The sequence below is a fragment of the Bombina bombina genome, chromosome 4 (genome assembly GCF_027579735.1).
Source record: "Bombina bombina isolate aBomBom1 chromosome 4, aBomBom1.pri, whole genome shotgun sequence".
NCBI classification, from domain to species: Eukaryota; Metazoa; Chordata; class Amphibia; order Anura; family Bombinatoridae; genus Bombina; species Bombina bombina.
Window position 1 is genome coordinate 763,780,671 of NC_069502.1, and position 16,020 is coordinate 763,796,690.

Consider the following 16,020-nt stretch of genomic DNA (forward strand, 5'->3'; position numbering starts at 1 on the left):
AAAAAACTAACTATAATACACCACTCTCCTCTTATTACGTCCATCTTTGTTGAGAGTTGCAAGAGAATGACTGGGTATGGCAGTGAGGGGAGGAGCTATATAGCAGCTCTGCTGTGGGTGATCCTCTTGCAACTTCCTGTTGGGAAGGAGAATATCCCACAAGTAATGGATGATCCGTGGACTGGATACACTTAACAAGAGAAATTAAACTTTCATGATTCATATAGAGCAGACAATTTTAAACATATTTCTAATTTACTTCTGTTATCGAATGTGCTTTGTTCTCTTGGCATCTTTTATTAAAGAGTAAAATTAGGTAGGCTCATAAGAGCTTAGGAGTGTGCACGTGTCTTTAGTACTCAACGGTAGCAGTGTTTTGTAAAATTGTATAACAAAGCTACAAATAATGTTGCAAAACACTGCTGCCGTAGAGTACTAAAGACACATGCACACTCCTAAGCTCTTATGAGCCTACCTAGTTTTACTCTTTAATAAAAGATACCAAGAGAACAAAGCATATTCGATAACAGAAGTAAATTATCACTTTTGCTTAGCTCTCTTGGTTAAAAATGTAAATGAAACCCAAAACGGTTCTTTCATTATTCAGACAGAGCATACAATTTTACACAACTTTCTAATTCACTTCTATTATCAAATTTTCTTCTCTTATCTTTTATTGAAAAGTAGGAACGTAAAGCTCACAAATGTGCACTTGTCTGGTGCCCTATAGGGCAGCAGTTTTGCAAGAATGTTAATCATTTGCAAGAGCACTAGATGGCAGCACTAGTTTCTGTCATGTAGTGTTCCAGATACCTACCTTTAGGTATCTCTTCAACAAAGAATATCATTGGAACAAAGCATATTTGATAATAGAAGTAAATTGGAAACTTTTTTTTTTTTTAAAATTGTATGCTCTGTCTGAATCACAAAAGAAAAGATTGGGGTTTCATCCCTTTAAAGAGTAATCCTGGGTGAGCCTAGTAATGTGCACGTCTTTAGCCATGTGGCAATAATGGTTAAAGCAACATTATACATAGTTGCGAACACTGCTGAACTAAAATGCTAAAGCCACATGCACACTTCTAAACTCCTATGAGCCTACCTAGGTTTACTCTTCGACAAAGGATACTAAGCGAACAAAGCAAAACTGATAAGAGAAGTAAATTGAAAAGGTGTTTAACATTTCATAAATAAAAGTTACTATAAATACAGAAATGTGTCTGAAAAAAATGGAATAAGACAGCCTACGTTATTCAGCATAATTTTAAAAGGGAAAATGTACTTGAAAATTGTTATTATTTAAAAAGATGGATAATCACTTTATTACCCATTCCTCAATTGTGCACATCCAACACTGTAATATTAATATACTTTTTACTTTGTATCGAAGACCCTGCAGCAAGCCCCTTTATCTCAGTGCTTTTTACAATCTTGCATTTTAGCCAATGAGTGCTGGTTCATGTATAACCATTCTCATTCTCCACAGGAGTGAGGACAATGTTATATATAAGGCACACATTAACTAGCACTGTGGCTGCTGTGCAAGAATTAAAAAGCTAATAAAAAGCACTGAGATAATACTCCTATTGGGTGTGTTTATTCTGTATGAATAATATATTTATTAAGGGAGGTGGTGGTCAAAATTAAACTTGAATTATTAAAATTGAAGTTCGTTGGAATTTCAGTTCAAAGTGTCTTGCATGGCTTTTTACTGCATTTTCAAATGTTAAATTGTCTTTATTATGATAAACCATTAATGACTAAGATTTCTATTTCCTTCTTGGTCCCGATACCTTTCCTGGGAACTATTTAACATCAGCATTCTAATCCACCACAAAACACTTTTCAAACAGGTTTTTGAAAGAATTTTGGATTTTTCTAATGTGAAAGCTTGAAACCCCTCATAACATATCCCAGATAACGTTTGAGTTTAGGTGGTCTATGCAGTGTGACGCAGTAGCGGACATTCTCAACAGAGCGCCCTGGTGCAAATATTACCCCAAAAGTAACTCAGTAATATGCCATAGTAATAATCAGGGCTGCCATCAGGGGGTGACAGGGGTGACTCCTGTCAGGGGCCCAATGGGCTAGGGGGGGCCTCATGAGGCAAGAACTAAAAAAAAAAGATTTTTTTTTTTTTTAATTTTGGCAGCCACCAGTGGGTACTACAGCAGAGTGCTAATTGAGCATGGGAAATGTTATTACAAGGAGTAAAGTATTAGCATTTGAGAGGATTTCTGAGTGTGCACTAAACCACTATGCACAGTGTGAGACAGACTTGGCACTTTGTTTGTAGAGTGTGTGCCTGAGTCAGACAGCTGATCACTTTCATTTGCAGAGGAGGTAGGAATTACTTAGCAAATGTTTTTTATTTCTTTATGCAATTTAAGATTGTAACATCAGTGTGGTAGTAGTTGTATGGTGGGGCCAGGGGTCCATAAAAACACATTTTTTTAGAAGCAGTGTATTTATGATTATTTGACAATGCTGTAGATATTCTATATTTAAAACCATGCAGAAATGTTTCCTCCTCAATACACAAATTATATATATTACATTCCAGTTTACTGCCCCTTTATGCAAGGACTTTCCAGATACAAGGAGGCATTTTATCTAAGATTTTTACATCTGTATAACATGTTATACTCTCATACTAAGATTGCTCAGTGTTGGAAATGAGACAGGTTAACTTAAAACTGTTCAGTTTACTCTACAGCTGACTTAATTTTGAAATGCATACCAACAAGCTTAAATCCTGCATTTAACCAGATCTAATGGTATGAGTACCACAGCTTATGGTTCCACCAAGACCATATAGAGTACAGCATTTTCAAAATCCACAAGTACAGCTGACAGATGGGAACATTTGTACACTATATTTGAAGTGGTGCTCTTGGTTGGGGAAAATATCAAACAAACATATGTCAACCTTTTAAAAGTACTTTTCTTCATCTAGTCATCTACCCAGATCATTAATGTACAATTTTGAAATCACAGAATTATTTTTGATTGCACATTTACAAATATGATTCTTTAAAAAGTGATCTCTTAATTTCTGCATTTTTTTTATCATGCATGTCACACACTGTTGATTTAGGGGATGCAAGGTGCATAAATGTTTCCTCCTGTGAGTGTTTCTGTGGGTGTCTGTGTTTATGTCTTTGTGCTTTGGTTTGTGTCTCTATGAGTGTGTATGTATTTTTTTCTGTTGGTATCTCTGTGGGGGTGGGTATGTATGTCTTTGTGCATTTTCTGTGGATGTCTGTGAGGGTGTGTGTATGTCCTTGTGTGTTTTCTGTGGATGTCTCAGTGAGGGTGTGTATGTATGTCTTTCTGTGTTTTCTGTAGGTGTCTGTGTGTGTGTGTGTGTGTGTGTGTATGTCTTTGTGTGTTTTCTGAGGCTGTCTCTGTTGGTGTTTCCTTGGGTGTATGTGCAAGTTTGAGTTTGTGTGTGTGTGCGTCCAATATACATGCTGCCCTGGATAAGGAGTTTGAGTATAAATAGATAGATGGAGTTTCACTAATAGGTTTCCCCTGCATTAGGATTTACAAATTTTGCACCTGCTGCACAAACAGTAGTTTCGCCCCTGTTAAGGCTTGTGGGGGGGCTGTGGATTTTTAGTGGGAGGGGTTACGTCTATGGGGGGGCAGAGCCATGTGTCCCATAGGTCTGGAGAGTCTGTAGTTACACATTGGAAACCAGAGCATATGCCTGAAGAAAAAGTTGCAGGAGTGACAGTGTGCACAGATCACAAACTGTGACAATCCTGCAAGTGTGCAAAGCCTCTCAATTACTTACACCTAGATTACGAGTCTTGCGTTGGCCTTAAAAAGCAGTGTTGAAAGGTCCCAACGCTGCTTTTTAACGCCCGCTGGTATTACGAGTCTGACAGGTACTTACATAAATTGTGTATCCTATCTTTTTAATGGGATTTGCCTAACGCCGGTATTACGAGTCTTGGAAAAAGTGAACGGTACACCCTCTCCTGTCAAGACTCCTACCGCATTTAAAAGTCAGTAGTTAAGAGTTTTATGGGCTAACGCCGTAACATAAAACTCTTAACCAAAATGATAAAAAGTACACTAACACCCATAAACTTCCTATTAACCCCTAAACCGGGCCCCCCCCCCCCCCACATCGCAAACACTTAAATACATTTTTGAACCCCTAATCTGCCGACCGGACATCGCCGCCACTTCAATAAATATATTAACCCCTAAACCGCTGCACTCCCGCCTCGCAAACATTAGTTAAATTTTATTAACCCCTAATCTGCCTTCCCTAACATCGCCGACACCTACCTACATTTATTAACCCCTAATCTGCCGCCCCCGTCGTCGCCGCAACTATATTAAATGTATTACCCCCTAAACCTAACACCCCCTAACTTAAATATAATTTAAAATAATCTAAATAAAATTACTACAATTAACTAAATTATTCCTATTTAAAACTAAATACTTACCGATAAAATAAACCCTAAGATAGCTACAATATAACTAATAGTTATATTGTAGCTAGCTTAGGGTTTATTTTTATTTTTCAGGCAACTTTGTATTTATTTTAACTAGGTAGAATAATTAGTAAATAGTTATTAACTATTTAATAACTTCCTAGTTAAAATAAATACAAATATACCTGTAAAATAAATCCTAACCTAAGTTACAAGTACACCTAACACTACACTATCATTAAATAAATTACCTAAATTAACTACAATTAATTACAATTAACTTAAATAAACTAAATTACGGAAAAAAAACCCCACTAAATTACTGAAAAAAATAAAATAATTAAAAAAAAAATTAAAAAACTAATTACACCTAATCTAATCCCCCTAATAAAATAAAAAAGCCCCCCAAAATAATAACAATCCCTACCCTATACTAAATTACAAATAGCCCTTAAAAGGGCTTTTTGCGGGGCATTGCCACAAAGTAATCAGCTCTATTACCTGTAAATAAAAAAGACAATCCCCCCCACTTGTAATTATTTTATTATTTTCTGTAATTTAGTGGGGTTTTTTCCGTAATTTAGTTTATTTAATTTAATTGTAATTAATTGTAGTTAATTTAGGTAATTTATTTAATTATAGTGTAGTGTTAGGTGTAATTGTAACTTAGGTTAGGATTTATTTTACAGGTATATTTGTATTTATTTTAACTAGGAAGTTATTAAACAGTTAATCACTATTTAATAACTATTCTACCTAGTTAAAATAAAAACAAAGTTGCCTGTAAAATAAAAATAAATCCTAAGCTAGCTACAATGTAACTATTAGTTACATTGTAGCTAGGTTAGGGTTTATTTTATAGGTAAGTATTTAGTTTTAAATAGGAATAATTTAGTTAATAGTAATTTTATTTAGATTTATTTAAATTATATTTAAGTTAGGGGGGGTGTTAGGGTTAGACTTAGGTTTAGGGGTTAATAACTTTATTATAGTGGCGGCGACGTTGGGGGCGGCAGATTAGGGGTTAATAATTGTAGGTAGGTTGCAACGACATTGGGGAAGGCAGAATAGGGGTTAATGATGACTATAATGTAGGTGTCTGCGATGTTGGGGGCGACAGATTAGGGGTTCATAAGTATAATGTAGGTGGCGGCGGTGTCCGGAGTGGCAGATTAGGCAGATTTTACAGTGTATGTAACAAGTCAGCAGAGCATTGCACCCACTTGCAAATGGATGATTAACCCCTTAATAACAAAAACAGAATAATAAATGACAAAAACGTTTTTTTAAACACAGTCACAACAAATGCCACAGTCTACTGTGATTGTTACCCTCCTCAAACACGACTTTGAAGCCTTTTGAGCCCTTCAGAGATGTCCTGGATCATGCAGGAAGAAGCTGAATGTCTCTGTCAGTATTTTTATCTGCACAGAAAAGCACTAAAATAGGCCCTTCCCACTCATATTGCAACAGTGGAAAGCCTCAGGAACTGTTTCTAGGCAAAAATCAAACCAGCCATGTGGAAAAAAACTAGGCCCCAATAAGTTTTATCACCAAACATATATAAAAATGATTAAACATGCCAGCAAACGTTTTATATTACACTTTTATAAGAGTATGTATCTCTATTAATAAGCCTGATACCATTTAAGGCTTTACTTACATTAATAAGCCTGATACCATTTAAGGCTTTACTTACATTAATCCGGTATCAGCAGCATTTTCTAGCAAATTCCATCCCTAGAAAAATATTAACTGCACATACCTTATTGCAGGAAAACCTGCACGCCATTCCCTCTCTGAAGTTACCTCACTCCTCAGAATATGTGAGAACAGCAATGGATCTTAGTTACTTCTGCTAAGATCATAGAAATCACAGGCAGATTCTTCTTCTAATGCTGCCTGAGATGAAACAGTACACTCCGGTACCATTTAAAAATAACAAACTTTTGATTGAAGTTAAAAAACTAACTATAATACACCACTCTCCTCTTATTACGTCCATCTTTGTTGAGAGTTGCAAGAGAATGACTGGGTATGGCAGTGAGGGGAGGAGCTATATAGCAGCTCTGCTGTGGGTGATCCTCTTGCAACTTCCTGTTGGGAAGTAGAATATCCCACAAGTAATGGATGATCCGTGGACTGGATACACTTAACAAGAGAAATTAAACTTTCATGATTCATATAGAGCAGACAATTTTAAACATATTTCTAATTTACTTCTGTTATCGAATGTGCTTTGTTCTCTTGGTATCTTTTATTAAAGAGTAAAATTAGGTAGGCTCATAAGAGCTTAGGAGTGTGCACGTGTCTTTAGTACTCAACGGTAGCAGTGTTTTGTAAAATTGTATAACAAAGCTACAAATAATGTTGCAAAACACTGCTGCCGTAGAGTACTAAAGACACATGCACACTCCTAAGCTCTTATGAGCCTACCTAGTTTTACTCTTTAATAAAAGATACCAAGAGAACAAAGCATATTCGATAACAGAAGTAAATTATCACTTTTGCTTAGCTCTCTTGGTTAAAAATGTAAAAGAAACCCAAAACGGTTCTTTCATTATTCAGACAGAGCATACAATTTTACACAACTTTCTAATTCACTTCTATTATCAAATTTTCTTCTCTTATCTTTTGTTGAAAAGTAGGAACGTAAAGCTCACAAATGTGCACTTGTCTGGTGCCCTATAGGGCAGCAGTTTTGCAAGAATGTTAATCATTTGCAAGAGCACTAGATGGCAGCACTAGTTTCTGTCATGTAGTGTTCCAGATACCTACCTTTAGGTATCTCTTCAACAAAGAATATCATTGGAACAAAGCATATTTGATAATAGAAGTAAATTGGAAACTTTTTTTTTAAAATTGTATGCTCTGTCTGAATCACAAAAGAAAAGATTGGGGTTTCATCCCTTTAAAGAGTAATCCTGGGTGAGCCTAGTAATGTGCACGTCTTTAGCCATGTGGCAACAATGGTTAAAGCAACATTATACATAGTTGCGAACACTGCTGACCTAAAATGCTAAAGCCACATGCACACTTCTAAACTCCTATGAGCCTACCTAGGTTTACTCTTCGACAAAGGATACTAAGCGAACAAAGCAAAACTGATAAGAGAAGTAAATTGAAAAGGTGTTTAACATTTCATAAATAAAAGTTACTATAAATACAGAAATGTGTCTGAAAAAAATGGAATAAGACAGCCTACGTTATTCAGCATAATTTTAAAAGGGAAAATGTACTTGAAAATTGTTATTATTTAAAAAGATGGATAATCACTTTATTACCCATTCCTCAATTGTGCACATCCAACACTGTAATATTAATATACTTTTTACTTTGTATCGAAGACCCTGCAGCAAGCCCCTTTATCTCAGTGCTTTTTACAATCTTGCATTTTAGCCAATGAGTGCTGGTTCTTGTATAACCATTCTCCACAGGAGTGAGGACAATGTTATATATAAGGCACACATTAACTAGCACTGTGGCTGCTGTGCAAGAATTAAAAAGCTAATAAAAAGCACTGAGATAATACTCATATTGGGTGTGTTTATTCTATATGAATAATATATTTATTAAGGGAGGTGGTGGTCAAAATTAAACTTGAATTATTAAAATTGAAGTTCGTTGGAATTTCAGTTCAAAGTGTCTTGCATGGCTTTTTACTGCATTTTCAAATGTTAAATTGTCTTTATTATGATAAACCATTAATGACTAAGATTTCTATTTCCTTCTTGGTCCCGATACCTTTCCTGGGAACTATTTAACATCAGCATTCTAATCCACCACAAAACACTTTTCAAACAGGTTTTTGAAAGAATTTTGGATTTTTCTAATGTGAAAGCTTGAAACCCCTCATAACATATCCCAGATAACGTTTGAGTTTAGGTGGTCTATGCAGTGTGACGCAGTAGCGGACATTCTCAACAGAGCGCCCTGGTGCAAATATTACCCCAAAAGTAACTCAGTAATATGCCATAGTAATAATCAGGGCTGCCATCAGGGGGTGACAGGGGTGACTCCTGTCAGGGGCCCAATGGGCTAGGGGGGGCCTCATGAGGCAAGAACTAAAAAAAAAAGATTTTTTTTTTTTTAATTTTGGCAGCCACCAGTGGGTACTACAGCAGAGTGCTAATTGAGCATGGGAAATGTTATTACAAGGAGTAAAGTATTAGCATTTGAGAGGATTTCTGAGTGTGCACTAAACCACTATGCACAGTGTGAGACAGACTTGGCACTTTGTTTGTAGAGTGTGTGCCTGAGTCAGACAGCTGATCACTTCCATTTGCAGAGGAGGTAGGAATTACTTAGCAAATGTTTTTTATTTCTTTATGCAATTTAAGATTGTAACATCAGTGTGGTAGTAGTTGTATGGTGGGGCCAGGGGTCCATAAAAACACATTTTTTTAGAAGCAGTGTATTTATGATTATTTGACAATGCTGTAGATATTCTATATTTAAAACCATGCAGAAATGTTTCCTCCTCAATACACAAATTATATATATTACATTCCAGTTTACTGCCCCTTTATGCAAGGACTTTCCAGATACAAGGAGGCATTTTATCTAAGATTTTTACATCTGCATAACATGTTATACTCTCATACTAAGATTGCTCAGTGTTGGAAATGAGACAGGTTAACTTAAAACTGTTCAGTTTACTCTACAGCTGACTTAATTTTGAAATGCATACCAACAAGCTTAAATCCTGCATTTAACCAGATCTAATGGTATGAGTACCACAGCTTATGGTTCCACCAAGACCATATAGAGTACAGCATTTTCAAAATCCACAAGTACAGCTGACAGATGGGAACATTTGTACACTATATTTGAAGTGGTGCTCTTGGTTGGGGAAAATATCAAACAAACATATGTCAACCTTTTAAAAGTACTTTTCTTCATCTAGTCATCTACCCAGATCATTAATGTACAATTTTGAAATCACAGAATTATTTTTGATTGCACATTTACAAATATGATTCTTTAAAAAGTGATCTCTTAATTTCTGCATTTTTTTTATCATGCATGTCACACACTGTTGATTTAGGGGATGCAAGGTGCATAAATGTTTCCTCCTGTGAGTGTTTCTGTGGGTGTCTGTGTTTATGTCTTTGTGCTTTGGTTTGTGTCTCTATGAGTGTGTATGTATTTTTTTCTGTTGGTATCTCTGTGGGGGTGGGTATGTATGTCTTTGTGCATTTTCTGTGGATGTCTGTGAGGGTGTGTGTATGTCCTTGTGTGTTTTCTGTGGATGTCTCAGTGAGGGTGTGTATGTATGTCTTTCTGTGTTTTCTGTAGGTGTCTCTGTGTGTGTGTGTGTGTGTGTATGTCTTTGTGTGTTTTCTGAGGCTGTCTCTGTTGGTGTTTCCTTGGGTGTATGTGCAAGTTTGAGTTTGTGTGTGTGTGCGTCCAATATACATGCTGCCCTGGATAAGGAGTTTGAGTATAAATAGATAGATGGAGTTTCACTAATAGGTTTCCCCTGCATTAGGATTTACACATTTTGCACAAGCATACATATATACTGGCTTCTATGGGCCCTTCCAAGGCATTGGGCCCTGGTGCCAATGCACCTGCTGCACAAACAGTAGTTTAGCCCCTGTTAAGGCTTGTGGGGGGGCTGTGGATTTTTAGTGGGAGGGGTTACGTCTATGGGGGGGCAGAGCCATGTGTCCCATAGGTCTGGAGAGTCTGTAGTTACACATTGGAAACCAGAGCATATGCCTGAAGAAAAAGTTGCAGGAGTGACAGTGTGCACAGATCACAAACTGTGACAATCCTGCAAGTGTGCAAAGCCTCTCAATTACTTACACCTAGATTACGAGTCTTGCGTTGGCCTTAAAAAGCAGCGTTGAAAGGTCCCAACGCTGCTTTTTAACGCCCGCTGGTATTACAAGTCTGACAGGTACTTACGTAAATTGTGTATCCTATCTTTTTAATGGGATTTGCCTAACGCCGGTATTACGAGTCTTGGAAAAAGTGAACGGTACACCCTCTCCTGTCAAGACTCCTAACGCCGTAACATAAAACTCTTAACCAAAATGATAAAAAGTACACTAACACCCATAAACTACCTATTAACCCCTAAACCGGACCCCCCCCCCCCCCACATCGCAAACACTTAAATACATTTTTGAACCCCTAATCTGCCGACCGGACATCGCCGCCACTTCAATAAATATATTAACCCCTAAACCGCCGCACTCCCGCCTCGCAAACATTAGTTACATTTTATTAACCCCTAATCTGCCTTCCCTAACATCGCCGACACCTACCTACATTTATTAACCCCTAATCTGCCGCCCCCGTCGTCGCCGCAACTATATTAAATGTATTACCCCCTAAACCTAACACCCCCTAACTAAAATATAATTTAAAATAATCTAAATAAAATTACTACAATTAACTAAATTATTCCTATTTAAAACTAAATACTTACCGATAAAATAAACCCTAAGATAGCTACAATATAACTAATAGTTACATTGTAGCTAGCTTAGGGTTTATTTTTATTTTTCAGGCAACTTTGTATTTATTTTAACTAGGTAGAATAATTAGTAAATAGTTATTAACTATTTAATAACTTCCTAGTTAAAATAAATACAAATATACCTGTAAAATAAATCCTAACACTACACTATCATTAAATAAATTACCTAAATTAACTACAATTAATTACAATTAACTTAAATAAACTAAATTACGGAAAACCCCCCCCACTAAATTACTGAAAAAAAAAAAATAATTAAAAAAAAAAAAAAAAAACTAATTACACCTGATCTAATCCCCCTAATAAAATAAAAAAGCCCCCCAAAATAATAACAATCCCTACCCTATACTAAATTACAAATAGCCCTTAAAAGGGCTTTTTGCGGGGCATTGCCACAAAGTAATCAGCTCTATTACCTGTAAATAAAAAAGACAATCCCCCCACTTGTAATTATTTTATTATTTTCTGTAATTTAGTGGGGTTTTTTCCGTAATTTAGTTTATTTAATTTAATTGTAATTAATTGTAGTTAATTTAGGTAATTTATTTAATTATAGTGTAGTGTTAGGTGTAATTGTAACTTAGGTTAGGATTTATTTTACAGGTATATTTGTATTTATTTTAACTAGGAAGTTATTAAACAGTTAATCACTATTTAATAACTATTCTACCTAGTTAAAATAAAAACAAAGTTGCCTGTAAAATAAAAATAAATCCTAAGCTAGCTACAATGTAACTATTAGTTACATTGTAGCTAGGTTAGGGTTTATTTTATAGGTAAGTATTTAGTTTTAAATAGGAATAATTTAGTTAATAGTAATTTTATTTAGATTTATTTAAATTATATTTAAGTTAGGGGGGTGTTAGGGTTAGACTTAGGTTTAGGGGTTAATAACTTTATTATAGTGGCGGCGACGTTGGGGGCGGCAGATTAGGGGTTAATAATTGTAGGGAGGTTGCAACGACATTGGGGAAGGCAGAATAGGGGTTAATGATGACTATAATGTAGGTGTCGGCGATGTTGGGGGCGACAGATTAGGGGTTCATAAGTATAATGTAGGTGGCGGCGGTGTCCGGAGTGGCAGATTAGGGGTTAATAATATAATGTAGGTTGCGGCTATGTCATGGGCGGCAGATTAGGGGTTAATAAGTGTAAGATTAGGGGTGTTTAGACTCGGGGTTCATGTTAGGGTGTTAGGTGTAGACATAAAAAGTCTTTCCCCATAGAAATCAATGGGGCTGCGTTAGGAGCTGAACGCTGCTTTTTTGCAGGTGTTAGTTTTTTTTTTCAGCCGAATCAGCCCCATTGATTCCTATGGGGAAATCGTGCACGAGCAAGTTTTTCCAGCTTACCGCTACCGTAAGCAGCGCTGGTATTGAAGTGAGATGTGGAGCTAAATTCTGCTCTACGCTCACTTTTTGGCGGCTAACGCCGGGTTTCTAAAGACCCGTAATACCAGCGCTGTCTGTGGTGAGCGGTAAGGAAAAACTGTGCGTTAGCACCGCACACCATTACCGACAAAAACTCGTAATCTAGCTGTTAATTATTTCAAATAGTATGAAATGGTTAATTTCAGACATTATGAATTGATATTATTGGTTAAGGGTAAACACCTGCAAACAAAACACATCAGGCAGTTATTGTCAATATTGAGTCAATCTGACATCATTCCCTATTGTTGGGCTTAGTTGCATATCTACCTTGAAGGTCTGTGAAAAGCCTCTTGAAACACTTGTTTCTTATAAATGTTGTGTTTCAAGGGACAGTTAAAGGGACATGAAAACCCAAAAATTATTATTTCTTGACTCAGTTAGAGCTTACCATTTTAAACAACTGTCCAATTTACTTTTATAATTTAATGTCTTCATTTTTCTTAGTATCCTTTGTTGAAGAAGCAGCATTGCACTACTAGATGAACAAACCTGATGAGCCAATTACAAGAGGCATATATGTGTATCCAACAATCAGCAGCTAGCTCCCAGCAGTGCATTAATGCTCCTGAGCCTACTGATGTGTGCTTTTTAAACAAAGAATATCAAAAGAACAAAGCAAAGTAGAAAATAGAAGTAAATTGAAAAGATGTTTAACATTACATGCTCTATCTGAATCATGAATGTTTAATTTGACTTTACTTTAAGTCAAAAGTAAACGTTCATAATTTAGATAGAGCATGTCATTTAAAAAAAAAACATATACTTAAAATATCAAAATTTGCTTAAAGAGACAGAGTACACCAATTTTCATATAACTGCATGTAATAGACACTACTATAAAGACAAATATGCTCAGATACCGATATAAAAATCCAGTATAAAACATACTTAGAAGTTCCCAGTTTACCACTGTTTAAGAGGTTAGGCTGGGACACCCAATGAAATGGGCTGAAAAAGCAGGAAGAGCAGACACTCTCACATCCCCTGCATATGAAAAGACCCATTACAAAAACAGGAGCCGCAGGAATATGTAAACTTCAGTCTACATCTGATACTTTGTACACTAAAATTTTCTTTGCATAAATGTTTTGTAGATGATCCATTTATATAACCCATCCGGGAGTGTTTTTGTAACAATGTATAGTTGTACTTATTTTTTAATCACATTGTGCTGATTTGCAGACTCCTAAGCCCCAATGTACCTTTATTTATCTTGGTATCCTCTGTTGAAGAGTAACCTTAAAAAGCCTCATAGGAGCTCAGGAGTGTGCACGTGTTTAAACATTCTATGAAAGCAGTGTCTGCAGAAACATTTTCAGTAATATTATACATTGTTGTAAACACTGCTACCCTAAAGTGCTAAAGATACAGGAACTATACTGAGTTTACCTAGGCAAATTGGATTTTTTTTTTTAAATCATGAAAGTTTAATTTGGCTTTACTTTCCCTTTAACAAGCTTTATATGTAATCGGAGTGGTTTTAGTACTTCAACTTGCAGCTTTTCTAATGTGTTAGAATGGCTTAGAAAACTGTTGAAAAACAAACAAAAAAAACCCCCAACCTTGCATACATTTCTAAGCAAAATATTTTTGATTTTTTCATTTTTAAATAAACTGTAAGATAAAAAAAAAAGCGTATACCTGTCGATACATCACACATTCATATATGTGATGAAGGGTCCAATGGATACAATGATTTTCAAGGCTTCAGTTTGATGTGCATTCCTGAAAGAAAATATATACACATATATATTGAATTGAAATATGCACAAATATTTTTCAGAACAGGCCTTATGTTATTTTCACAAATTAAAAACAAACAATTTTTTTTAACCCCTTAAGGACCACAGCACTTTTCCATTTTCTGACCAAGGCTGTTTTTACATTTCTGCGGTTTTTGTGTTTAGCGATAATCCTCTTAATCATTTACTGTACCCACACATATTGCATATCAATTTTCTCGCCATCAATTGGACTTTCTAAAGATACCATTATTTCCATCATATCTTGTAATTTACTAAAAAATTTTATAAAATAGGATGAAAAAATGGAAAAAAAAACACACTTTTTCTAACTTTGACCAACAAAATCTGTTACACATCTACAACCACCAAAAAACACCCATGCTAAATAGTTTCTAAATTTTGTCCTGAGTTTAGAAATACCCAATGTTTACATGTTCTTTGCAAGTTATAGGGCAATAATTACAAGTAGCACTTTGCTATTTCCAAACCATTTTTTTTTTCCAAAATTAGCAATAGTTACATTGGGACACTGATATCGGTCAGGAATCCCTGAATAACCCTTCACATGTATATATATATTTTTTAGTAGACAACCCAAAGTATTGATCTAGGCCTATTTTGGTAAATTGCATGCCACCATTTCATCGCTAAATTTGATGAAATAAAAAAAATCGTTCACTTTTTCACAAACGTTAGGTTTCTCACTGAAATTATTTACAAACAGCTTGTTCAAATATGGCATAAATGGTTGTAAATGCTTCTCTGGGATCCCCTTTGTTCAGAAATAGCAGACATTTGTGGCCGTCGCATTAGTTTTTGGTAATATTAAGGCCGCTAAATGCCGCTGTGCACCATACTTGTATTAGGCCCAGCAGTGAAGGGGTTAATTGGGTAGCTTGTAGGGTTAATTTTAGCTTTAGTGTAGTAGACAACCCAAAGTATTGATCTAGGCCCATTTTGATATATTTCATGCCACCCTTTTACCGCCAAATTCGATCAAATAAAAAAAAGGTTCACTTTTTCACTAACTTTGGGTTACATACATACTTGTATTATGCCCAGCAGTGACGGGGTTAATTAGGTAGCTTGCAGGGAGCTTGAAGGGTTAATTTTAGCTTTAGTGTAGAGATCAGCCTCCCACCTGACACATCCCACGCTCTGATCCCTCCCAAACAGCTATCTACCCACCCCCACCCCACAATTGTCCCACCATCTTAAAGGGACAAGAAACCCAAAAAATGTATTTCATGATTCAGATAGAGAATAACATTTTAAACAACTTTCTAATTTACTTCTATTATCTAATCTGTTTCATTCTCTTGGTATCATTTGTTGAAGGAGCAGCAATGCACTAATGGTTTCTAACTGAACACATGGGGGAGCCAATCACAATCAATATATATATGCAGCCACCAATCAACAGCTAGAACCTAGGTTTTCTGCTGCCCCTGAGCTTGCCTAGATAAACTTTAGAGCAAATGATCACAACCGAAGGAAGCAAATTAAATAATAGAAGTAAATTGAAAAGTTGTTTAAAATTGTATTCTCTATCTGAATCATGAAAAAATAAATACATTGGGGTTTCATGTCCCTTTAAGTACTGTCAGAAAGTCTGCCAGTACTAAAATAAAAGGCTTTTTTTTTTAAATATATTCTGCTGTGTAGGAACCCACCTTAGCCGCCAACCTCCCTGATCCCCCCCCCAAAGAGCTCTCTAACCCTCCCCCACTAACTATTTGCCACCATTTTGGGTACTGGCAGCTGCCTGCCAGTACCCACTTTGCAATCAAATGTGTTTTTTTTTTTAAATAAACCCCACCTTTTTCTGTAGTGTAGCTGCCCCCACCCCATACCCTACCCCCTCCCAGATCCCTTTTTAAAAGCTATTTCCCCCATCC

The 16,020-nt window shown here is 36.0% G+C and overlaps 1 protein-coding gene across 2 annotated transcripts in view; it reads right to left on the minus strand.

Annotated features, from left to right (window-relative positions):
- The window catches only part of LYST (lysosomal trafficking regulator), a 606,044-nt gene extending 591,940 nt beyond the window's left edge, over window positions 1–14,104 (minus strand). For both annotated transcript variants that reach the window (XM_053711082.1, XM_053711081.1), the window contains exon 1: window positions 14,019–14,104. The gene's annotated coding sequence lies outside the window, so the exon portion shown is untranslated. The remainder of the gene's footprint in view (window positions 1–14,018) is intronic.
- Window positions 14,105–16,020: the final 1,916 nt, after the last annotated feature.